Source organism: Amblyraja radiata, chromosome 20, assembly GCF_010909765.2.
Source record: "Amblyraja radiata isolate CabotCenter1 chromosome 20, sAmbRad1.1.pri, whole genome shotgun sequence".
Lineage (NCBI taxonomy): Eukaryota > Metazoa > Chordata > Chondrichthyes > Rajiformes > Rajidae > Amblyraja > Amblyraja radiata.
The window spans coordinates 41,125,414-41,151,449 of NC_045975.1; the positions used below are offsets into that span (position 1 = coordinate 41,125,414).

Below are 26,036 nucleotides of genomic sequence, written 5' to 3' on the forward strand. Positions count from 1 at the left end.
TCTTTGTCCCAAAGATTATGGAGGGCACTAAGTTCCAATTGAAGTCACTTGAGTCACTATTTAAAATTGTCGTAAAGCTTTAGCGATAAGGAGAGGTTGCACAAACTTGGATTGTTTTGTCTGGAACACCGGAGGCTGACGGGAGACCTTGTAGAAGTATTTTAAAATTATGAGTCATCAATAAGATAGTGAAGAAGGTTGTGATGAAGGATCTCGACCCAAAACGTCACCTATTTCCTTCGCTCCATAGATGCTGCCTCACCCGCTGCGTTTCTCCAGCTTTTTTGTCTACCTTCGATTTTCCAGCATCTGCAGTTCAGGAGATCCTTCATCCCTGCAGCCATTAGATTTTATAATTCGGACCGCTAGGCTGTAGGGGGATGCATTTTGCAATTACTAATTTTTAACTGTTAATTATTGGTCTTTTTAAGTATTTATTGCTCTCAGGTAGTGTCCACATTGTATTCTATGTATTTTCTGTCTGCGTTCGTTTTGAATCTGTGGGTTTGTTGGTTGGGAGCTTCTGGACATCTGAATTTCCCTGAGGGGATCAATAAAGTATTTATTATTATTATTATTATTATTAAACAATATGATAGTCAGAATCTTTTTTTCCCTCTTTATGTCGCTTTATGGCGAGATGAGCAAAGGTTAAATGAGATGTGCGGAGCAAGTTGTTATTTCTACAGAGTGTGGTGGGTGTCTGGAATGTGCTGCCATGGGATAGTCATAGTTATAGTGCACAGAAACTGGTCCAGCTTGTTCATGCCCCATCTACACTAGTCCACGCTTGTCCATATCCCTCGAAACCTGTCCTATCCAGGTGCCTATCCAAATGTCTTTAAATGTCGTAATAGTACCTGCCTCAACTACCACCTCTGGCAACTCATACTATACCCACCACCCTCTTATTGAAAGTGGTGGTGAACAGATACAATAGTTCTATTTCAGAGACTTTTGGATAGGCGCATGGATATGCATGGGATGGAGGGATTTGGATCACGTGCAGGCAGACGACATTGGTTTCACAACATCACGGACAGTGTTGTTTCTGTGCTCTGTGTTCTGTCATCTCCTGATGCGCGTTACATTTAGTTTAGTTTATTGTCTCGTGTACAGAGGAACAGTGAAAAGCTTTTTCTTGCATGCTATTCAGTCAGCGGAAAGGCTGATATATATGATACATTATATATATGATGCTCGATGCAGTTTAAAATATTTTGTAATTTTCTGAACACAGCTCATCGATGAATATGTATTTTTGTTAATTAAGGTGAAGGGGAAAAGACAGGCATCTGAGGAGTTATGTTTTCACACAAAAGATGATGGGTGTATGGAACAAGCTGCCAGAGGAGGCAGTTGAGGCTGGGACTATCTCAACGTTTAAGAAACAGTTAGACAGGAAAATGGATAGGACAGGTTTGGAGGGATATGGACCAAACACGGCAGGTGGGACTGGAGTAGCTGGGGCAAGTTCGGCCGTAGGGTCCGTTTCCATACAGTGTCATTCTAATATTCTCAGAAATGTACTTTTGTCCCTAGTAGCTCATTGAAAGTGACTGAGTTACAGACCACGTGTGGTCATGGGTTAGATCCAGGTATCTGCAGCTCGGATAGCCCGAGAATTTGGACCATTGTAACTGGGGAAGGAGGACTGAGAACCAGCCAAAGTCCCGGCACTTGATTATGTTCTATCAACTCCCAATTAGCTGAGGAGAAAGAGTCAAGGTAGACCAAAAAAATTCTGGAGAAACTCAGCGGATGAGGTAGCATCTATGGAGAGAAGGAATAGGCAAGACCCTTCTTCAGACTGATGTTGGGGGTGGATGGGAAAAAGAAAGGAAGAGGCAGAGACAGTAGGCTTTGTGGGAGAGCTGGGAAAGGGGAGGGGAAGGAGGGAGAAAGCAAGGGCTATCTAAAATTAGAGGTCAGCGTTCAAACCGCTGGGGTGTAAACTACCCAAGCGAAATATGAGGTGCTGTTCCTCCAATTTACAGTGGGCCTCACTCTGGCAATGGAGGAGGCCCAGGACAGAAAGGTCAGATTGGGAATGGGAGGGGGAGTTAAAGAGCTAAGCAACCGGGAGATCAGGTTGGTTAGTACAAAATGAGTAGAGGTGTTGGGCGAAGCGATCGCCGAGCCTGCGTTTGATCTCGCTGTTGTAGAGAAGTTGACACCTGGAACAGGAGAAGCAGTAGACGAGGTTGGAGAAGGTGCAGGTGAAACTCTGCCTCACCTGGAAAGACCTTGGATGGAGTCGAGGGGGGGAGGTAAAGCGACAAGTTTAGCATTTCCTGCGGTTGCAAGGGATGTACCCGGGAGGGGGTGGTTTGGGGAGGAAGGGACAAATTGTCCAGGGAGTTATGGAGGGAACTATCTTTGCAGAAAGCAGAAAGGAGAGGAGATGGGAAGATGTGGCCAGTGGTGGGATCCCGTTCGAGGTGGTGAAAATGTCAGAGGATTATATGTTGTCTGCGACAGCTGATGGGGTGGAAGGTGAAGACAAGGGGGACTCTGTCCTTGTTACGAGTAGGGGGATGGGGAGTAAGAGTGGAGCTGCGGGATATCGAGGAGAGCCTCATCTATAATAGAAGAGGGAACCCCCGTTCCCTAAAGAATGAGGACATCTCCGATGCCCTGGTGTAGAGAGTCGTGCGTGTTTTATTGTCATATATCCCAGATAGAACAATGGAATTCTTACTTGCACAACAGTATATGTAAACATAGTACACTGTAAATGATATAATAACCAAAAGTGTGTTCAGTATATATGTATACATGCACACAATAGTGCAAAAAAGACAAAAAACAATGCTGTGAAGTCTATTGTAGTTCAGAGCTTATTTGAGGTTGTAGCTTTTAATAGCCTGATGACTGTAGGGAAGAATTTGTTCCTGAACCTGGACGTTACAGTTTTCTGGCTTCTGTACCTTCTTCCGAATGTCAGGGGTGAAATGAATGTGTGGCCAGGGTGGTGTGGATCTCTGATGATGCTGGCTGCCTTTTTGTAAATTCCTTCGATGGTGGGGAGGTCAGTACCTGTGATGGACTGGGCAGTGTTCACCACATTTTGCAGTCTGGGCCAAAGATCCTATAGGATCCGTTATAGGATCTTTGGTCTGGGCGGTTAAGTTGCCGAACCAGGCTTTGATGCAGCCAGTCAATATACTTGGTGTTTGGATTTGAAATAACTCATTGTTGAAACTACCACAGATATCTCCCATTGCCAAACACTTTAATTCCCTTTCCCATTCCCACACTGCCCTTTCTGTCCTCGGCCTCCATTGTCAGAGTGAGGCTAAATGCAAATTGGAGGAACAGCATTTCATATTTTGCTTGGGCAGCTTACAACCCAATGGTATGAACATTGATTTCTCTAACTTTAAGTAATCCCTGCATTCCCTCTCTCTCCATCCCTCCCCATCCAAGTCACACCAGCTTCTCGTTCTCACCTTGCATAGAGCTACCCATGGCCTGTTTCCTTTTTCATTGTTACTTTTTTGCATATCTTTCATTCATTTGTTCTATATCTCCTCTACATCATCTACAATATCTCGTTTCCCTTTCCCGTGAATTTCAATCCGAAGAAAGGTCTCGACCTGGAATGTCACCCATTCCTTCTCTCCACAGATGCTGCCTGTCCTGCTGAGTTGCTCCAGCTTTTTGTGTCTATCGCCCTGTTACTTGTCAGGGTTTGTCCTGCCCCATCCTCACTTCCAGCATTCTAACCCCCCCCCCGCCACAATCAGTGCGAGGAATGGTCCTGACATAAAACGTCAACTCTCCTTGTAAATGTAAACGTTACAGGAAGTGGCGGCGCTGCCCAAGTAGCTGCGGCTCACCTGCAGTCCGTCTGTCCTTTTTTTTTTTTTTCTTTTGTCCTGTTGTTTAGTTTATTTCATCTATTTTAGTTGTGTATGTATGGGTGGGGTGGGAGAAACTGTTTTTAGTCTCCTCCTTCGGGGGGATACGACCTTTTCTTGTCGTATCCCCCGTCTCCGTTTGCGCTGAGGCCTAATCGTGCAGCTGGCGGCCTCCAACTGGGACCGACCTCAAGGCTCCGAGATAAATCGGAGCCAGGACTTACCAACTTCGGGGCTGTGGTGGCGTTGCGCCGGCAGCGACCCGACATCGGAGCCTCGGAGGTTCGGCCGCGGGCCCAGTGGACGACAACGTCGGGAGCTCGCAGGTCCCAGGTTGGTGACCGGTTCTCCGGAGCTCCCGCAACAACAGCTTCGTCCGCTGGACTGGAGGGTGGCAGCTTCGTCAGCTTCGACCACCCCGGGCCGCGGAGTTTGAACCGGCCCGTTCGCGGAGCTCGGATGCGGCCACTGGACTTACCCCATCACCTGGTGGGGTCCCTACATCGAAAGTTGGATCGCCTCAACGCAGAGGGAGACGAGGGGAGAAGAGACAAGGACTTTAAGACTTTAGCCTTCCATCACAGTGAGGAGGTGTTTGCTAGACTCACTGTGGTGGATGTTAAACTGTGTTAAGTGTGTGTTTTGTTATTTTGTTCTGTTATGACTGCAAGGTATACCATTTTGTTCAGACTGAAATGTCTGAATGACAATAAAGGATACTTTACTTTACTTTTGGGTCAGCTGTAATCACACAGATTCCACAAGGTGTTCTAATCATATATTATTTAGTGATTGAACATAGAACAGGAATGGTGCAGAACATGGAGCCAAGCTATTAATGATCTGGATGAGGGAATTGAAGGCAATATCTCCAAGTTTGCGGATGACACTAAGCTGGGGGGCAGTGTTAGCTGTGAGGAGGATGCTAGGAGACTGCAAGGTGACTTGGATAGGCTGGGTGAGTGGGCAAATGTTTGGCAGATGCAGTATAATGTGGATAAATGTGGATAAATGTGAGGTTATCCATTTTGGTGGCAAAAACAGGAAAGCAGACTATTATCTAAATGGTGGCAGACTAGGAAAAGGGAAGATGCAGCGAGACCTGGGTGTCATGGTACACCAGTCATTGAAAGTGGGCATGCAGGTGCAGCAGGCAGTGAAGAAAGCGAATGGTATGTTAGCTTTCATAGCAAAAGGATTTGAGTATAGGAGCAGGGAGGTTCTACTGCAGTTGTACAGGGTCTTGGTGAGACCACACCTGGAGTATTGCGTACAGTTTTGGTCTCCAAATCTGAGGAAGGACATTATTGCCATAGAGGGAGTGCAGAGAAGGTTCACCAGACTGATTCCTGGGATGTCAGGACTGTCTTATGAAGAAAGACTGGATAGACTTGGTTTATACTCTCTAGAATTTAGGAGATTGAGAGGGGATCTTATAGAAACTTACAAAATTCTTAAGGGGTTGGACAGGCTAGATGCAGGAAGATTGCTCCCGATGTTGGGGAAGTCCAGGACAAGGGGTCACAGCTTAAGGATAATGGGGAAATCCTTTAAAACCGAGATGAGAAGAACTTTTTTCACACAGAGAGTGGTGAATCTCTGGAACTCCCTGCCACAGAGGGTAGTCGAGGCCAGTTCATTGGCTATATTTAAGAGGGAGTTAGATGTGGCCCTTGTGGCTAAGGGGATCAGAGGGTATGGAGAGAAGGCAGGTACGGGATACTGAGTGGATGATCAGCCATGATCATATTGAATGGCGGTGCAGGCTCGAAGGGCCGAATGGCCTACTCCTGCACCTAATTTCTATGTTTCTATGTTTCTAAACTAATCTCTGTCTGCATGTGGTCCACATCCCTCCAATCCCTGCATATCCATGTGCCTCTCTAGAAACCTATTAAACACCACTATGGTATCTGCCACCAGCACCACCCCTGGCAGCGCGATCCTGGCACCCACCACCCTCTGTGAAACAAACATGCCCTGTACATCTCATTTAAACATTGCCCTTCCTTCAAGTCTTTGACAAATACACCCTGGGAAAAGGTTCTGATTCTATCTATGGTTCCCATAAATGTTATATACTTCTTTAAGATCTCTCCTTGGCCTCCGGCACTCCAGGGAAAACATTCCAGTTTATCCAGTTTCTCCTTGTAGCCAAAACTCCCTAATCCAGGCAGCATTGTGACTGATGCTTGTGGGAGCGGGTTGCTAATGTTTCCAGTGACGAAACGTCACTGAGATTTGGGCTAATCCATGCAAGTAAACACTGCGTGCAGAGGATTGTCACAAAGTGCTGGAGTGACTCAGCTAGGGTGACTCAACCCTGACAGGTAATATGTTCAAGAAGGAACTGCAGATGCTGGAAAATCGAAGGTAGACAAAAATGCTGGAGAAACTCAGCGGGTGAGGCAGCATCTATGGAGTGAAGGAAATAGGCAACGTTTCGGGCAGAAACGCTTCTTCAGACTGATGCAGGGTGAGGGGGCGGGGGGCGGGGGGGTGCAGGAAAAAGAAAGAAAGAGGAGGAGCCAGAGGGAAGAGGGAGAGCTGAGAAGGGGAGGAGACAGCAAGGGCTACCGGAAATTGGAGAAGTCAATGTTTCAGGTCGCTGGGATGCAGACTGCCCAAGCGGAATATGAGGTGCTGCTCCTCCAATTTCCGGTGGTGCTCACTCTGGCCATGGAGTAGGCCCAGGACAGAAAGGTCGGATTCGGAATGGGAGGGGGAGTTGAAGTGCTGAGCCACCAGGAGGTCAGGTTGGTTAGTGCGGACCGAGCGGAGGAGTTGGGCGAAACGATCGCCAAGCCTACGCTTGGTCTCACCGATGTAGATCAGCTGACATCTAGAGCAGCGGATGCAATAGATGAGGTTGGAGGAGGTGCAGGTGAACCTCTGTTGCACCTGGAACGACTGCTTGGGTCCTTGAATGGAGTTAAGGGGGGAGGTAAAGCGACAAGTGTAGCATTTCTTGCGGTTGCAAGGGAAAGTGCTCGGGAGGGGTTGGTGCGGGTGGGAAGGGAAGAATTGACCAGGGAGTTATGGAGGGAGCGGTCTTTGTGGAAAGCAGACAGGGGGAGATGGGAAGATGTGGCGAGTGGTGGGGTCACGTTGGAGGTGGCGAAACTGACGGAGGATTATTTGTTGTATGTGACGGCTAGTTGGGTGGAAGGTGAGGACTAGGGGGACTCTGTCCTTGTTCCAAGTGGGGGGATGGGGAGAGAGAGCAGTGTTGCAGGGTTTTGGAGAGACCCTGGTGAGAGCCTCATCTATAGTAGGGGAGGGGAACCCCAGTTCCCTGAAGAATGAGAACATTTCCGATGCCCTGGTGTGGAACACCTCATCCTGGGAGCAGATGCGGCGTAGACGGAGGAATTGGGAGTAGGGGATGGAGTCCTTACAGGAAGCAGGGTTGGAAGAAGTGTAGTCTAGATAGCCATGGGAGTCAGTAGGTTTATAGTGGATGTCGGTCAGAAGTCTATCACCTGCGATGGAGATAGTGAGGTCAAGAAATGGTAGGGAAGTGTCGGAAATGGTCCAGGTGTATTTGAGTGCCGGATGGAAATTAGTGGCAAAGTTGATGAAGTTAGTGAGTTGTGTGTGGGTGCAGGAGGCGGCACCCATGCAATCGTTGATGTAGCGGAGGTAGAGGTCGTAGATGGGGCCCTGGTACATCTCCAACAAGGATTGTTCGACGTACCCGACAAAGAGGCAGGCATAGCTGGGGCCCATGCGCGTGCCCATAGCTACGCCTTGGGTTTGGAGGAAATGGGAGGAGTCCAACGAAAAGTTATTGAGGGTAAGGACCAGCTCCGCTAGGCAGAGGAGAGTATCAGTGGACGGGTATAGGTTGGTTCTCCGGTCCTGGAAGAATCGGAGGGCTTTGAGACCCTCCTGGTGGGGGATGGAGGTATAGAGTGACTGGACGTCCATGGTGAAGATGAGGGGATGGGGGGCCTTCAGAATGGAATGCCTGGAGACAACGGAGAGTGTCTGAGGTGTCGTGAACATAGGTAGGGAGGGATTTAACCAGGGGGGATAGGATGGAGTCAAGCAGGTAATAGGTTGATGGAACATGGATGGATGACATCACCCATCCTTTTTCTCCATAGATACTGCCCTACCCACTGAGTCACTCCAGCACTTTGTGTCTATCCTTGATATAAAGCAGCATCTGCAATTTCTATGTTCCAACATGACGTACACTTCAGTATGGGAGCTCTAGCTGTTCATTTGTTTCCTTGCCCCTCCTTACCCTGGGATATTAGGCAGAGCTCTATTGTTCCATCTTACTCATAAAATATCCAGTGTATCTCAACACTGATACACTGACATATTTTGCTATTATGACTTACAGCACAATTTGTTAATAATCTTTGGATCTATTTAAATCGGGTAATGAATACTTGGACTGAACACTGTACGGCTTTTCCAATAGGTGAACTAGTTGAATGCAATGCAGCTTTCAGACTGTAAGGTGAGCTTGGTTAAAAGCTGCTTTTAGTGTTGTGTGCCACACATATTTGTTGCCATGCTGATGTCATATTGTAAAGGGTTTGGCAACTGTTGGTGTGGGTTTGATGTAAAGGATTGTTTTTCTGTGCTTTTCTGTGTTTGGGGTCTATTGCTTATCGAGCAGCTATGTCACATTATGACCTATTAATTTAAATTTCATGAGAGGCTTTCTTCTCATTAGTCGTGGCTTGGCAGCCAAGGACAAAATAACATCATGAATGCCCAGGATCCATGACATGAGGACTTACTAAGCAAGCCAGCTTTGACAGGGCAAAATAACAAACATTTCCTCAGTTCTTCAACCAAATGAGTAAATCAAAATGTTTATCATTGGCATGTAATTAATTCTGTTTTATCCATTCTTGTGATAGGAGACAGGAGACCTGTGTGTGCCCATTCTCCTGCCTTCTCCCCGTAACCCATGACACCCGTACTAATAAAGAATCCATCAATCTCTGCCTTAAAAATATCCATTGACGGCCTCCACAGCTTTGTGTGGCAAAGAATTCCACAGATTCACCACCCTCTGACTATAGAAATTCCTCCTCGTCTCCTTTCTCAAGGTACATCCTTTTATTCTGAGGCTGTGACCTCTAGTCCTCGAATCTCCCACCAGAGGAAACATCCTCTCCCCATCCACTCTATCCATGCCTTTGACTGTTTGGTAAATTTATTTGGGAGTGAGAAAGTTGGCAACCCTACTCTGCTCTGCGCACACGCTGGGCGATTCATGCATAGTTTACACCAAGCCCTGGACCAACTTCACGACCCAGAGCTCCCCGCTCCCTCCCCTTCACAAGTTCAAATTAGTTTTGTCTTTTTTTAGATCTAACGAGAGGCTGTTAAAACGATGTTAATTTTCATTAAAAAAAAAAAAGCCAAATTGTTGGAGGAACTCACTGGGTCAGGAGACAGACAATATTTCCCCCACCTTCCCCTTCCACTCATATCCCTCCCTCCAGCTTTACATTTCACTCCTCTCCTTGTCTGACACCCTTTTGCCCCCGACTCATCTCTAGCCTTTGTCACTTCCTCCACACAACTGCAGTTCAACTCCCTCATCTGTATCCACCTATCACTTGCCAGGCTTTGCCTCCTCTCTTCCAGCTTTCCTTATTCCCCCTTCCCTTCCACCCCCTCCTCAACCATCTATCTGTAGGGGGGTGGTGGAGGCAGATATGTTGAAGAGGCTTTTAGATATGCGCATGGATATGCAGAGATGTGCTTAACTTGCCGGTAGAGGAGATTACTTCAATTTGGCACCAGTTTGGCATGGACATTGTGGGCCGAAGGGCCTGTTCTGTACACACTATTCTGTGTTCTATGGTAACTGAGGTGGTTGGGGATTTGATTCAAGTCTGGCAACTGGCAAGTGGAATTCATTGCCACAGAAGCACATGAAGACCAAGTCAAAGGTGGAGATAGACAGATTCTTTATTAGTATGGGTGTCAGGGGTTATGGAGAGAAGGCAGGAGAATGGGGTTAGGAAGGAGAGATAGATCAGCCATGGCGTAGTAGACTTGATGGGCCAAATGGCCTAATTCTACTCCTATCACATGAATTTTTTGGACAAGAATGCATATAAATTAGCTTTAACTAAGTTTGCCTATGTGCCAGCATTGCAATGGTCTACAATTCAATAGAATAGAACAGAATGCCTTTTATTGTTATTCAAACAGCTTGGTTTGAACAAAATTGCATTTCTACAGTCTTACGATACAAAAAAAACACAAGACCCACACTTAACACAGTTTACACAAACATCCATCACAGTGAATCTCCAACACCTCCTCACTGTGATGGAAGGTAAAAGTCTTATCTCTTCCCTTTGTTCTTCTCCCGCGGCCCAGTCCAACTGCAACGTCGAGGCGATTGGGGTTCCCGATGTTAAAGCTCCCGGCGGGCGATGGTAAGTCCCGCGGCCATTTAAGCCGCGCGGGGCGATGTTAGGCCCCGCTCCGAGTCCTTTAAACCCCGCGATTCCGCGGGAGAAGTTGCCGTTGCGGGAGCTCCGAAAAGCGGTCTCCCACCGGGGACCTGCGAGCTCCTGATGTTCCTGTCCACCAGGCCTGCGGCCGGAGCCTACGAAGTTCCGAAGTCGGGTCGCAGCCGCGCGTCACCACAGCTCTTCCCGTTCCGAAGTCGGCCAGCTCCACGATGGCGAGTCCGCAGGCTCCACGACTGGAGCCCTCAGGTTGGTCCGCAGCCGGCTCCACGATGTTAGGCCCAACGACATCGGAGACCCTACAGGGAAAAAGTCAGGCCCCTGTACAGGGAAGAGATTTCCCCCCCCCCCACCCCCCACATATACACAGCTAAAAAATAATAAAAAATAGAATCAAAAACATACATTTAACGAGACAAAAATTAAAAAAAAGACGGACTGCAGTCGAGCCGCTGCCGTTAGGCACCGCTGCCGTTAGGTGCCGCCACACTCCAACAGGCGAGACCCACAATTAAGTCTCTCTCAGTTAATGAGAAACCAATATTTTGTGCCTTTGCATACTGATCTTTGATTAGTTATTATTGTCACGTATAGTGGAAGCTTTTTTGTTGCGTGCTATCCAGACAGCCAAGAGACTGTACATGATTACAATCCATCCGTCTACAGTGTACAGGGTAAAGGGAACAACGTTTAGTGCAAGTTAAAGTCCGATTCAAAATAGTCCGAGGGTCACCAATGAGGTAGATGGTAGCTTAGGACTGCTCTCTAGTTGGTGATAGGATGGTTCAGTTGCCTGATAACAGCTGGGAAGAAACTGCCCCTGAATCGTGATGCTGCCCACTTTATGATGTTTGTGGACAATATTCATCTTGAAAGATCCTTGTGTTTGAGTGGCCATTATCACGTGGAGATACTTTGATGGAGAGAGTTCTGCTTCACTTCCAGTGTGAAGGACACCTGTTCAGAGTTCACTCCTGAGCCTTAATGTTCCTAAAAGCAAATCGGTCTAAATCCCTACTAGGTGGAGCCTGGTGTGTAATGACATGTTGGCCATCATAGCGAGAGGATTTGAATTTAGGAGTAATGCCCCTGTCCCACCTAGGAAACCTGAACGGAAACCTCTGGAGACTTTGCGCCCCACCCAAGGTTTCCGTGCGGTTGCAGGTGGTTGCCGGAGGTTGCAGGTAGTGGAAGCAGGTAGGGAGACTGACAAAAACCTCCGGGAACCGCACTGAAACCTTGGGTGCGGCACAAAGTCTCCAGAGGTTTCCGTTCAGGTTTCCTAAGTGGGACAGGGGCATAAGGAGGTAATACTGCAGTTCTACATGGCCCTTGTGAGACCATACCTGAAGTATTGTGTGCAGTTTTGGTCTCCTAATTTGAGGAAGGACAGTATTGCTATTGAGGGAGTGCAGCGTAGGTTCACCAGGTTAATTCCCAGGATGGCAGGAATGACATATGATGAAAGAATGGAGCGACTAGGTTTGGATTGACTGGAATTTAGAAGGATGAGAGGGATTCATATAGAAACATAGAAAATCCTCAAGGGATTGGACAGGCTTGATGCAGGAAAAATGTTCCTGATGTTGAGGGAGTCCAGAACCAGGGGTCACAGTTTAAGAATAAGGCCATTTAGGACTGAGAAGAAGAAAAAGGTTTTCGCTCTGAGAGTTGTGAATCTGTGGAATTCGCTGTAGTGGATACTAATTCACTGGACGTTTTCAAGAGAGAGTATGGGGGCTAATGGAATCAAGGGATACGGGGAAAAAGCGGGAACAGGGTACTGATCAGCCATGATAATATTGAATGGAGGTGCTGGCTCAAAGGCCGAATGGCCTACTCCTGCATCTATTTTCTATGTTTCTATGTTATGTGCTCTGCAATGTGGAGAGGATCTTTCCACTAGTGGAAGAGTCTTGGACCAGAGGGCACAACCTCAAATGTACCTTTAGAAAGAATGATGATGAGGAATGTCTTTAGTCAGAGGGTGGTGAATCTGTGGAATTCTTTGCCACAGACTGCTGTGGAGGCCACGTCATTGGGTATTTTTAAGGCAGAGATTCACAGATTCCTGATTAGTACGGGTGTCAATGAGTTATGGGGAGCAGGCAGGAGAATGGGGTTGAGAGGAAAAGATAGATCAGCCGTGATTGAATAACGGAGTGGACTTGATGGGGCGAATGACCTATTTCTGCTCCTATGATTTGTAAACATATGAACTGCAGATGCTGATTCACTAAAAACGACAAGGTGTTGGAGTAACTCAGCGGGTTAGGCAGCATCTGTGGGGAACATGGATAGGCGTTGTTTCAGGTCTTCTTCAGACTGACCCGAAATGTCACCTATCCATGCTGATAACTTGATTCATGTTTAATCTTTGAGGAAAAACATTTTAAGAGTTTTCAATAAGGAATGAAATTGGTGAAGCAAAAGCAAATTTAGCCAGGGAAGTCATGGTAATATCTGAACATGCCAGAAAGTGGTACAAGAGGGATTTTGCTTTTAATTTAGGTTCATGATTCCTATAAAATTTTAATTACCGTTATTGCAATGTTTATGTAAAACTTGTAAGACTGTTATCTTGTAAAATATGGAGAGAATTTTCCAACTGAACCGAATTTTGGACATTTTAATTCTGGAAAGGGTACTCCACAGTGTAAGTAATGAAAGTATTTAAGTGATGTCTTTATAAATAGCTTGTTGCAATAAGGGTGCAATAATAATATAGAATAGATTGGCTGTGGCAGAATGAAATGGAGTAGCAGTGATTTCAGGCATCAAAGACTTGGAAAAACTTACAGTGGAGAATACAATAAAATGGCAATTATCGGTACTTTTTCAGCCAAATTTCAATTACCAGGTGGAGATTCATCCAGCCATGTGATTTGTTGCAGTACCAGATTTGTGCCAACACAACTTGCTTCTATTCCTCATTGTCTTTAAGCCCCTGTCCCGTTACAGATTTTCAATCTGCAACAGTGGCGTGTAGAAACAACGAACTGCTGGTTTACCAAGGAAAAACACGGAGTGCTGGAGTAACTGCGCGTCGGGCAGCATCACTGGAGAACATGGACAGGTGACGTTTCAGGTCGGGATGTTTCTTCAGTCTGAAAAAGGGTCCCGACCCAAAACATCACCTATCCACATTGTTCAGCGATACTGCTTTACCCACTGAGTTACTCCAGCACCTTTTCTTTACAACAGTAGTATGTCTAGCAGCTATTTCTATCCATCCGATCTGTGTGTCGTAATTTCTGGTCTGATAACAGCGCATCATAGAGTCATACAGCACGGTAACAGGCCCTTTGGCCCATCTAGACCATGCTGACCAAGTTGCCATCTCCGCTAGTCCCATTTGCCCACATTTGGCCCGTACCTGTCCAATTGACTTTTATTTGTTGTTATTGTTTCTGCCTCATCTACCTCTGGCAGCTCGTTCCATAGGCCCACCACCTTCTGAGTGAAAAAGTTGCTCCTCGGGTTCCTTTTAAATTTTTCCCCCCTCATCTTAAACCTATGTCCTCTCGTTCTTGATTACCCTACCTTGGGTAAAAGGCTGTTCATTCACCCTATGCATTCCTCTCATGATTTTTGTGCACCTTTATAAGATCAGCCACCTGCACTAAGGAATAGTCCTAGCCTGCCTACCTGCCGCTGTAGCTCAGGCCCTCGAGTCCTGGCAACATCCTCAGAAAGGTGCAGTGCAGCTTTACAATGTCATTGTGAAGGCACCATGACATCTAAGCTGCTGAATATTGCAATCATTCCATGCAATGTATGGAATGAAATGACTGCACTAAGCAGGCCTATTATTGGTAGCATTAAATGGTAAATTGAAATGATTTACTGAATTATTGGTGAACATTAACTAGTAACTCAGCTGTCTATAATCCAGCAGTGTAATGGTACAATTCATCAACTAAAGATTGTTTTCAGTTTAAGAACACCAGCCATTAAATTTCATGAATAATTGCTTATGTAATTCATCACTTCATAGCTAAATTACATAAAACTGGAACTTTCTTCAGTTTATAAGGACAGATAAATTACTGTACACACGTATTGAACTGAATAGAGTCCTGAGTCAATCTGAAGAAGGATCCCGACCCGAAACATATAACCATATAACAATTACAGCACGGAAAACAGGTCATCTCGGCCCTTCTAGTCCGTGCCGAACACTTACTCTCCCCTAGTCCCATCTACCTGCACTCAGACCATAACCCTCCATTCCTTTCTCGTCCATATACCTATCCAATTTATTTTTAAATGATAAAACCGAACCTGCCTCCACCACTTCCACTGGAAGCTCATTCCACATAGCTACCACTCTCTGAGTAAAGAAGTTCCCCCTCATGTTACCCCTAAACTTCTGTCCCTTAATTCTCAAGTCATGTCCTCTTGTTTGAATCTTCCCTACTCTCAATGGGGAAAAGCTTATCCATGTCAACTCTGTCTATCCCTCTCATCATTTTAAAGACCTCTATCAAGTCCCCCCCCTTAACCTTCTGCGCTCCAAAGAATAAAGACCTAACTTGTTCAACCTTTCTCTGTAACTTAGTTGCTGAAACCCAGGCAACATTCTAGTAAATCTCCTCTGAACTCTCTCTATTTTGTTGACATCCTTCCTATAATTAGGCGACCAAAATTGTACCCCATATTCCAGAATTGGCCTCACCAATGCCTTGTACAATTTTAACCTTACATCCCAGCTTCTATACTCAATGCTCTGATTTATAAAGAAACGCCACCTATCCATGTTGTCCACAGATGCTGCCTAAGGCAGTAACTCTGGAGAGAAGGAATGGGTGATGTTTTGGGTGAAGACCCTTCTTCAGATTGGTTCGGGATAAGGGAAACTAGAGATATAGACGGTGATGTGGCGAGATAAAGAACAATGAATGAAAGATATGGGGAAAAAGGTAATGATGATAAAGGAAATGGGCCATTGTAAGCGAGAGAGAGAGAGCACTCAGCAACCAGGAGATCAGGTCGGTTCACCCTGAGCAAATTTATTCAGCGAAATGATGGATGTGCAGGTGAACATCTGCCTCACCTGAAAGGACTGTCGGGGTCCCTGGACAGAGTCGAGGGAGGAGGTATAGGGGCAGGTATTGCATCTTCTACGGTACCTGGGGAGGGGGTGGTTTGGGTGGGACGGGATGAGTTAACCAGGGAATTGTGGAGGGAACCGTCTCTGCGGAAGGTGGAGATGGGAAAATGTGGTTAGTGGTGGGATCCCGTTGGAGGTGACGGAAATTTCGGAGGATTATGTGTTGTGTGAGATGGCTGATGTGGTGGAAGGTAAGTACTAGGGGGACTCTGTCTCTGTTGCGACGAGGAGGAGCAAGGGTGGAGGTGCGGGGTACCGAGGAGACCTGAGTGAGAGCCTCATCTATGATGGGAGAGGGGAACCCCCGTTCCCAAAAGAATGAGAACATCTCGGATGTCCTAGAATGGAACATCTCATCTTGGGTGCAGATGTGGCGTAGACAGAGGAATTGGGAGTAGGGGATAGAGTCTTTGCAGGAAGCAGGGTGGGAAGAAGTGTAGTCGAGATAGTTGTGGGAGTCAGTGTGTTTATGTTTGTGTTTTCCTCCAGATTCCATCATCTGTTACTCCAAGCCAAATTATGACGTTGCATTTGGATCTGTCTGAAGAAGGGTCCCGACCCGAAACGTCACCAATCTGTGTTCCCCAGAGTTGCTGCCTGACCCGCTGAGTTACTCCAGCACTCTGTGTCCTTTTCTATAAACCAGCATCTGCAGTTCCGTGTTCTACATCGTGGTTTTAATTGTTGAATTGCCATCACAAAACCATGGAGATGTTTGACCTGGCAGCAAATCCAGCATTTGTACGTTGGTGTTTTATCACTGGCAGAATTCCATTTTATTCATGGCATAACAAAATGGAGGGAAATTGATCACATGCAGGCAGAGGAGATTAGTTAAACTGGGACAGCACAGTGGCGCAGCGGTAAATGGTAGATTTACAGCGCCAGAGACCCAGGTTTGATCCTGACCTCAGGAGCTGTCTGCGCAGTTTGTATGTTCTCTCCGTGACCCCGTGGGTTTCCTCCAGGTGCTCCGGTTTCCTCTAGCGTTCCAAAATTGTAGGTTAATTGGCTTCGGTAAAAATTGTAAATTGTCCGAAGTGAGTAGGATAGTGTCAATGTACAGGCTGGTTGGTGAGGACTCGGTGGGCCGAAGGGCTTCTTGCCACACTGTATCTCTAAACTAAACTAAATTATGCTTGGCACAGACATTATGGGCTGAAGGGCCTGTGCTGTGCTGTTCTATTTTTGATCTTTCCAGCATTTTTCTCTGCTCATTTGGAATCCTCGCTGTCAAAGTGGTGTCCGACTCGTCAGTCCCACAGTGTTTGGAAATTATTGATCGGGAGTTTTGTGTGGCTCAGCGGCTCAGCCTGCCCATGACGTGTGTGTTTGCTGGACTTGTTTAGTTCTGTGGCCGACAATCGTCTCAGCACTGAAACAAAACTGTGGATCCTGAAAACCGGTGAGCTGTAGACAATTGATTGAAAGGTCGAAGCAGCAACGTCTTGGTGTTTGAACAAGTCTGTGCTTGCTAAATGGAAACCAAAGGAACTGGCTGTCTGTTGGTGTGTTGGACCTGTACATGGGTCAGTGTGTCATTGTTTTTGAGTCTTGCTTTGTATCAAATGAAAGTTGTTAATTTTTAACTTTTTTTACAACATGAGGAATCTGGGGAAGGGCACTTGTGGAGGCCAGATCACAATGTCGGAAGAAACTGAACTAAATCCAGTCTCTTGACCTGACTGAACATTGCTAACATGCAGCGGTAGATGATTGTGCTGCAGTGGCTGATCCAGTTAGGCTAAAATGTGTCTGCTTGCTGCTACATGGAACATAGAACAGTACAGTGCACGATGCCAAGACCATCACTTTCCACAGCCAACAATGGACCATTGTGGGCTCCTTTGGCTATCGGTGCCTGATCTGATTTGTTCTGAACCTTTTCATACCTCTAGTTTCCCTCTCCCCTGACTCTCAGTGTGAAGAAGGGTCCCGACTCAAAACATCACCTATCCATGTTCTCCAGAGATGCGGCCTGTCCTGCTGAGTTATTCCAGCACTTTGTGTCTTTGTGTTTTGTCACGATTTGGATTGAGATGGCTCTGTATTTTTCAGGGTGGTGTTATGTATTGTTGATTCAGTGTGTGTATGAATGAGTTTGTCGAACGCTGCTCTCGGTATAGTTTGAGCTATTGTTTTGAGCATTATCATTCCAGATGGAATTTAATTTATGATTATTGTCACATAGAAACGTAGAAAATAGGTGCAGGAGTAGGCCATTCGGCCCTTCGAGCCTGCACCGCCATTCAATATGATCATGGCTGATCATCCAACTCAGTATCCCGTACCTGCCTTCTCTCCATACCCTCTGATCCCCTTAGCCACAAGGGCCACATCTAACTCCCTCTTAAATATAGCCAATGAACTGGCATCGACTACCCTCTGTGGCAGAGAGTTCCAGAGATTCACCACTCTCTGTGTGAAAAAAGTTCTTCTCATCTCGGTTTTAAAGGATTTCCCCCTTATCCTTAAGCTGTGACCCCTTGTCCTGGACTTCCCCAACATCGGGAGCAATCTTCCTGCATCTAGCCTGTCCAACCCCTTAAGAATTTTATAAGTTTCTATAAGATCCCCTCTCAATCTCCTAAATTCTAGAGAGTATAAACCAAGTCTATCCAGTCTTTCTTCATAAGACAGTCCTGACATCCCAGGAATCAGTCTGGTGAACCTTCTCTGCACTCCCTCTATGGCAATAATGTCCTTCCTCAGATTTGGAGACCAAAACTGTACGCAATACTCCAGGTGTGGTCTCACCAAGACCCTGTACAACTGCAGTAGAACCTCCCTGCTCCTATACTCATGTACTGAGGTACAGTGATAAACCTTTGCTTGCGTGCAAACCAGTCTGATAAAACACTATCCACGAATACCATCAAGCCGTCCACGGATAAAGGATAAAGTTACAGCATTTAGTGCAAGGTATAATTGTGAGATCCAAGTAAAGATTGTTCAAAGGTCTCAAATGAGGTAGATGGAGGTCAAGACCACTCTCTAGTTGGTGAGAGGATGGTTCAGTAGCCTGATAATAGCTGGGAAGAAAGTCCTTGAATCTGGTGGTGTGCGTCTTCATACTTCTATACCTCGTGCCTGATGGGCGAGGGGAGAAGAGAGAGTGGCCGGGGTGAGACTAGTCCTTGATTATGTTGGTGGCCTTGTGGAGGCAGCGTGAAGTGTAGATGGGAGCTTTAGGAGGATGGATTGACAAAGTTTGGGCAGCTCGGGCATCTGGAATTCTTTATACTGTAACAGCTTCAACAATGAGACTAGCAGGAGTTGCATTGAGACACAAGAAAACTGCAAAAGCTTCAATCTAGAGCAAATATAATCAGTCTGAAGAATGTCCCTGACATAAAACGTCGCCCATCCATTCCCTCCACAGATGCCGCCTGACCCGCTGAGTTCCTCCAACATTTTGTGCCCTGTAAGAGTTAAATTTTATTTGTCTCAATGTCAATATTTAACTTTGGAAGCTTGCATTTATTTAGGGCTATTTTATGTTCATGACGTTAATCGCTGTCAAATAAACATCCATATATTGCAGGCCGCTTCTTTAATCGTGTGCTTTTGACTTTAAGATGCGGTTAAGTTTCATTGGAGAGTTTGGGTTTCCACCTGACTAGATGGGCAAGGGATAAGCATGGCAGTCAGCAAGGGGGAAGCTGTCCACCGTGACAGTGTGTAGGGAAGGTTCTTGTATGGGAACGATTTAGACATGCAAGATAACAAGGGAGGACTGAAGGTCACAGTCTCAGAATTAAAGGACGCTCTTTTAGAAAGGAGGTGAGGAAGATCTTCTTTAGTTCATCTGTGGAACTCATTGCCACAGACGACTGTGGAGGCCAAGTCAGTGGATATTTTTAAGGCAGAGATAAATTCCTGATTAGAACAGGTGTCAAGGATTATGGGGAGAAGGCAGGAAAATGGGATTAGGAGGCTGAGATCAGTCATGATTGAATGGCAGCGTAGACTCGATGGGCTAAATGGCCCAATTCTACTCCAATAACTTGTGAACTTGCGAGATTGTGTGGCATCTGGTTTATTGCGAAACGTGAGAATAGGCGATGGGTCTCGTGAACAATGTACATTCGCAGATCCTGGAGGAAGATTTGAAATAGAAATTCAGCCCATGAGTTCTGGTCTCCTGAGTGGGACAAACGTTTGACCTGCTGGAAAGGAGGGTTATCGAGCTGTCACAGTCTGAGTCTTTGTGGTAAGTCATAGAGTCATACAGTACGGAAACAGGCCCATCGGCCCAACTTGTCCATGCTGTCGAAGATGTCCCATCTATGCTAGTCCCATGTAACCCATATCCATCTAAACTGTTCCTATGCATGTCCTTGTCCAAGTGTCTGTAAGCTCCTTGCCCTTGACACTGGAGGTGAGGGTGGAGCAGATGGGGAAATGTGGTGAGCTGTAGCAGGAATTAAACAGAAATGTCAGGCAACATCTGTGGAAAGAGAAATGTTTCAGGCTGAAGGGCTGTTGTCACGTCTGGAAGCTTGAGGGGATAAAAATATTGCTTTGACATTTCAGAAAGGCTGTGGGAAGAATGAGGATGGGTCAAAGGGAGCATGTCTGGGTAAGGCCCGGTTGCCATGGTGATTCTTGATTCATGAAGCTGACTAGTTGGTTGATTAATCGGTGCAATTTAATGCGAAAATAAGCAAAGCGCTGGATGTAAAAGTTGTGAAGCAGGTCGCAGCTGGTGTAGAGAACCAAACCCAAATGAAAAATGTTGAAAAATGTTGGAAATGTCCAACCGATCAGGTCTTATCTAATCTGGGATAATGTCCCTGACATGTGAAAGCAGGGACTCCACCAAGGAAAGTACTGGACAACATTCCTAATGCATGATAGACACAAAGTGCTGGGGTAACTCAGCGGTTCAGGCAGCATCTCTGGAGAAAAAGGATGGGTGACATTTTGGGTTGGAACTCTTCTTCAGACCTGAAACATCATCCATCCTTTTTCTCCAGAGATGCCACCTGACCCGTTGAGTTACTCCAGAACTTTGTGTCCATCTTCGATAGAAACCAACGTCTGCAATTCCTTCCTACACATGCTTAATGGATGAATTGAGGGAGTTAGATGTGGCCCTTGTGGCTAAGGGGATCAGGGGGTATGGAGAGAAGGCAGGTACGGGATACTGAGTTGGATGATCAGCCATGATCATATTGAATGACGGTGCAGGCTCGAAGAGCCGAATGGCCTACTCCTGCACCTATTTTCTATGTTTCTATGAATTGACAGAAAGTTCAAATACAGTTTTTTGTTTTTTTTGCACTGTTCTTGTTTGGATTAACTTTTTATTCTGAATAAAGTTTCATTTTGGGAAAAGAAAAAGTTTAGTTTAGTTCTATTTGACTTATTATTGACCTGTGTACCAAGGTTCAGTGAAAAACGTTTTTGTTGCATACTGTCCAGTCAAAGAAATGACTATACATGATTATATACATGGTACAGGATAAAGGGTACAACATTTAGTGCAAGATAATAATGTACGATTAAAGATGGGAGGTCAGGACCGCTCTCTAGCTGATGTGTGGACCAGTCACAGTTGCCCGATAACAGCTGGGAAGAAACTGTCCCTGAATCTGGAGGTGTGCATTCTGAGCAAAGTCAGTTCAAAGTCAGACTGAGCATCAGGGATTATTTATGCTTTGACAGCCTCAACAGCAGAAGTTGCAGAAGTTAAATGGAGACTCAAGAAACTTCAGATGCTGTAACCCTGAGGAAAATAGATCAGCCAGAAGAAGGGTCCCGATCCAGAACGTCATGTGTCCATTCCCTCTATAGATGCTGCCTGACCTGCTGCGTTACTTCGGTACTTTGTGTCTTGCTATAGGAATGAATGGTTGACCAAAGAACATTCTGTGGATTCTGCAGAGGGTGACAAAGGCAAAGTGTGTCCCAGACAGTGAGAGGCACAGAAGGAAAATCACCTTGAAATTCACAGACGCTTATTTTGAATGTGAACCAGGAAGGCAAAATAAAACGGCTCCAAATGTATTTACAATTCATCAGTGAAGCTTTACTGCACTAAGTCAACAAACTAATGGTTCCAGGAAAATATTCAACCCTTGAAGGTCAAAAGACAAATCAAATCTGAGCAGCAACTTTTTCACACCGAGGGTGCAGGGTGTATGGAACCAGCTGCCAGAGGAGATAGTTGAGGCAGGTACTGTAACAATATTTAAAAGACATTTGGACAGGTACATGGATAGGAAAGGTCGAGAGGAATATGGATCAAACGTCTGCAGATGGGACTAGTGTAAATGGGGCATGCTGGTCAGTATGGATGAGTTGGCTCAGAGGGTCTGTTTCTGTGCTGTATGACTGAGGGACATAGATGGGGTAGATAGTTACAATCTATTCTCCAGGGTAAGGCAGTTTACAATAAGAGGACATGGGCTTAAAGGGAGGAGAGGGGAGGAGGAGATTTAAAAGAGGTGTTAAAGGTAACTTTTTCAAACAATGTGATAGGCGGATGGACTGAGCATCCAGGGGAGGCAGCAAAGTCATGTACTACTACAATCTTCAATAGACATTTGGACAAGAGTATATGGGCCAAATGCAGCCAAATGGGATTAGCTTGGACGAGTTGGGCCGATGGGCCTGTTTCCGTGCTGTCTGACTCGATAAATCTCTGAAGAAAACAACTCTCCCTGAATATAAAAGCTAACGTACCTCTGGGCACCGTGTTCATTGCAAAATGTGGATTTCTTAACCAGGTTCAAAGTCTATGTTTGGGTACGTTCCCTGGAGTAAATGGGAAGCACGCTGGCTTTAGAGCAGAACGTTATGGGAGATATTGATTTAAGCATGCCAGTCTATCCATTCCCCTTCCAGTACAGCATCTGACCAACCCACATTGTATACCATTGGCAATCATTCATCTCCCTCTCTTTATTGATCCCTGTCTGTCCACAAAAGATCAGCTCCCGGTTTGACGGAACAGTCACCAGCAAGTCAAATGTGTTTGCAAGTACATGAAGTGTTTGCCAGCATTGCAAACTGTAGATGATTTATACTTTGCGTTGACTCCGTTAACCTTGTTTTGAAAGATATGTTAAGTTCCACTTTGTGCTTCGCACGATCCTTCAAATAACCTTGTGCTTATTTACCATCGGTTTAACTGTTTGACCATGGCTTTGTGTGGCACAAAATGATTGTCATACTGACGGATTACAATCGTAGTTCAATCGAAGGGTACAGCAAAAATCAATAGGTCTCTCAGACACCATTCGGGCAGGACTGTTGTTTCCAAATCACTGTTTTTCACTAGCCTTGTCCTTTTATTGTTAACCGAGTTAATTGTGGAGTATTGCTAATAAAATCAGCATGCACCATGGAAACAGGCCCTTCAGCCCAACTTGTCCATGCCGACTAAGATGCACCATCTACACTAGTCCCATTAATCTGCATTTGGCCCACATCCCTCTCAACCTTTCCTATCCATGTACCTGTCCAAATGTCTTTCAATTTTGTTTTTTCATACCTGCCTCAACTACTGTACCTCATCTGGCAGCTCGTTCCTTATATCCACCACCCCGTGTGAAAAAATTGCCCCTCGGGCTCTTTTTAAATCTTGCCCCTCTCACCTTAAACCTATGTTCTCTGATTCTTTATGCCCCCACCCTGGGTAAAAGTGCGTTCACCCTATCCATCGCTCATGATTTTATACACCTCTATAAGATGACGCCTCATCCTCCTGCACTCCAAGGAGAAAAATCCTTTGTTTCTCAACATCTCCCCATAGCTCAGGCTCTTAAGCCCTGGCAATGTCCTCATAAATCTTCACTGCACCCAGTTTAACAGCATCATTCCTATAGCAGGGTGACCAAAACTGAGCATAATATTCCAGATGTGGCCTCACTAATGTCTTCGAAGATAGAACATGCAACAGTACTACAGAATAACAGGCCCTTCAGCCCGCACTGTTTGTGCCAAACACGATGCCAAGCTAAACTGATCTCATCTGCCTGGACATGATCCATATCCCTCTATTCCCTGCACTGGAGTATTTTACCCAGAGTAGGGAAATCAAGAACTGGCCTGAAAGGCTGCATACATTTAACCAGGCAAAAGTAATCTTTGCCATTATTTCAGTAGGATTTGAATACAAGTGTTGGGACATCTTTATTTATGTCAGGCTCTGATAAGACTGTGGATGGACACAAAAAGCTGCAGTAACTCAGCGGGACAGGCAGCATGTCTGGAGAAAAGGAATAGGCCGAGACCTTTCTTCAGACTGGGAGTAAGGGGAAAGAGAAGCGAGAGATAGAGAAGGTATGTAGAGCAAGTAAATGAAAAATATGCATAAAGCAACGATGACCAAGGAGAGGTGGAGCCCACAATGGTCCATTGTTGGCTGTGGGGAAGGTGATAACGAGGTATACAAAGAGTGAAACTCAACAGGACTAATAAGACTGTATCTATATTAGTCTGTATACCTGGTCTTGTTACCCGGGAACACACTTGCGACAGAGAGAATGCAGCAATAGTTCACCGCTTGTTTCCTGGAATGGCATGTTTGTTGTGTGAGGCATCATTGTGTGAACAGACTGGGTTATATGCTCCAGGCGTATCTCATTGAAACATACAGCCACAGTGGAGGCCGTCATTGGGCATTTATAAGGTGGAGATTGATGGATTCTTGATAAGTACAGGTGTCAGGGGTTGTGAGGAGAAGGCAGGAGAATGGGGTTAGGAGGGAGAGATAGATCAGCCATGATTGAATGACGGAGTAGACTTGATGGGCCGAATGGCCTCATTCAGCTCCTATACAAACAGGGTTGGGGAAGGGATGATGAGTCTGTGGGCTGTCGTTGTGAATGCAAGGTCGTTGTCTCGAAGGTTTGGCCATTCAGAACAATCATAGAGGAGCCGGCAGATCTATTCCAATTGCTGACCTCCGAGGCCGACTTTGCAGGCCGGCATCTACCCCCCCCCCCCCCCCCAGAGGCCGTGACCTCCGTCCGTCGGCAAAACGGATATCACAGCAAGGCTCTGGAACCGAGGGTGCCGGACAATGGGTGGTGGACGTATTAGTATTGTGCATTGCTATGTTTCAGATGACACCTGTCCAAACCTTTCAACAATGTGGATTAAGGTCACGTTCGGAGGGTGGGGGATATACATTTCGAGCGCGCCCACATTCCATTGCCTCTCAGACCCTCTTCCTTGTGCATGCACGCCTGCATCAATGTGTGAGCATTCCTCTTTCCTTTGGCACCGTCAGAATTCACCAGCCCTGTCTGATCTGTGTAAACGTTCGAATCACTTCACCGTTCTTCAGAAACAAGCTTCTTACTTGCATTTCCACAGTATTTGAACTGGGACTAGACTCCGTCAGCATCGATTTTGACAATAATTTTGGAAGAAATTAACCTTAAAATGACCTCAACCTTTCCCCCCCCCCCCCCTCTTAAGCTTCTTTGACAAATGGCCATGCTCCATGGACTTTTATCAGAAACACTTCAGCATGAACTGGTGCCTAGACATTAACCAGGACTTGTTTTGTAGCCGAGCAGTTATCAATTATCAGTCCTGAAGTCAAATTTACCACAAGCCATGTTGCATGGAGCACTTCAAAGCAAACACTGTATTTTATTTCCCCCCCCCCCCCCTCCCCCCACTGTCCCAGAAGACAAAATAAATTTGAATTTTGTTTATGGGTAGACAATGATGATGTTTGAAGAGAGGAAAGATTGCATGAAATTACTTCACCAACAAGTCAAGTTGTCATTAACTCTTTGAGTGACCAGTTTATTTAGAAACAGCAAGCTTGCAGTTTATTCTTTCTCTTTCAGTCAAATGGGGATTCGTAAATATTGAATTGAAAGTACAACAGGGAAGCAGGCCCTTCAGCCCAGCTCATCCATGCTACCTAAGATGGCCCATCTACACTCGTTCTACCTGCCTGCGTTTGCCCCGTATCCCTCTAAATCTTTCCTATCCATGTGCCAGTCCAAGTATCTTTGAACTGTTTTATAACTTGTAAGCTCTATAGAGTTGAGTTCTGATAACTTATAGAGTTGAGTTCTGATAATTTAAGTATATAAAATTATGATAGGCTTTGATAGGACAGGCAGTTGGACCCTTTTTTCCCAGGATGGACAAATCAAACACCAAAGAGCACAGCTTTTAGGTGAGAGGTGCAAAGTTTAAAGGAGAGGTGCAGGGCAAGTATTTTTTTATACAGAGGGTGGTGGGTGCCTGGAGCGCACTGTCGGGGTGGTGGTGAAGGCAGATACGATAATGGTGTTTAAAATGCTTTTTGATAGGAATATGGATGTTCAGGGAATGGACATGGATTATATGTCGGCAGATAAGAATTGGTCTCGGCATCATGTTCAGCACAGATATTGTAGGCTGAAGGGCCAGTTCTTGTACTGTACCGTTCAATGTTCTATGCTGGAATATGTGGGCTTATCTGAAATTGAGACTTTGATTTTCTCTTCCATACTAACTTGTCGTTAGTTCATGAGATTTGAGCATCACAGTCCAGTTCCACATTTATTTCCCCCAGCCACCTGAAATTCTTGTCGGGCCGTTTGCAGAGGACATTTGAGAGTGAGGGATATTGGCTTGGATCAG

General features: G+C 45.8%; 1 protein-coding gene and 1 long non-coding RNA gene across 8 annotated transcripts in view; both read left to right on the forward strand.

Annotated features, from left to right (window-relative positions):
* Positions 1-26,036, forward strand: part of plekha7 (pleckstrin homology domain containing A7) — a 303,895-nt gene that overhangs the window by 58,270 nt on the left and 219,589 nt on the right. The window contains exon 1 of one of the 7 annotated variants that reach the window (XM_033038484.1): positions 16,784-16,839. The exons of the other annotated variants lie outside the window; for them this stretch is intronic. The gene's annotated coding sequence lies outside the window, so the exon portion shown is untranslated. Of the gene's footprint in view, positions 1-16,783; positions 16,840-26,036 lie in introns of those variants that run through there. 7 annotated transcript variants of the gene reach the window in all.
* LOC116984345 lies at positions 1,353-22,060 on the forward strand. Its single transcript, XR_004414995.1, has 3 exons — positions 1,353-1,481; positions 19,113-19,124; positions 22,039-22,060. It is a non-coding gene; the product is annotated as an uncharacterized LOC116984345 (long non-coding RNA).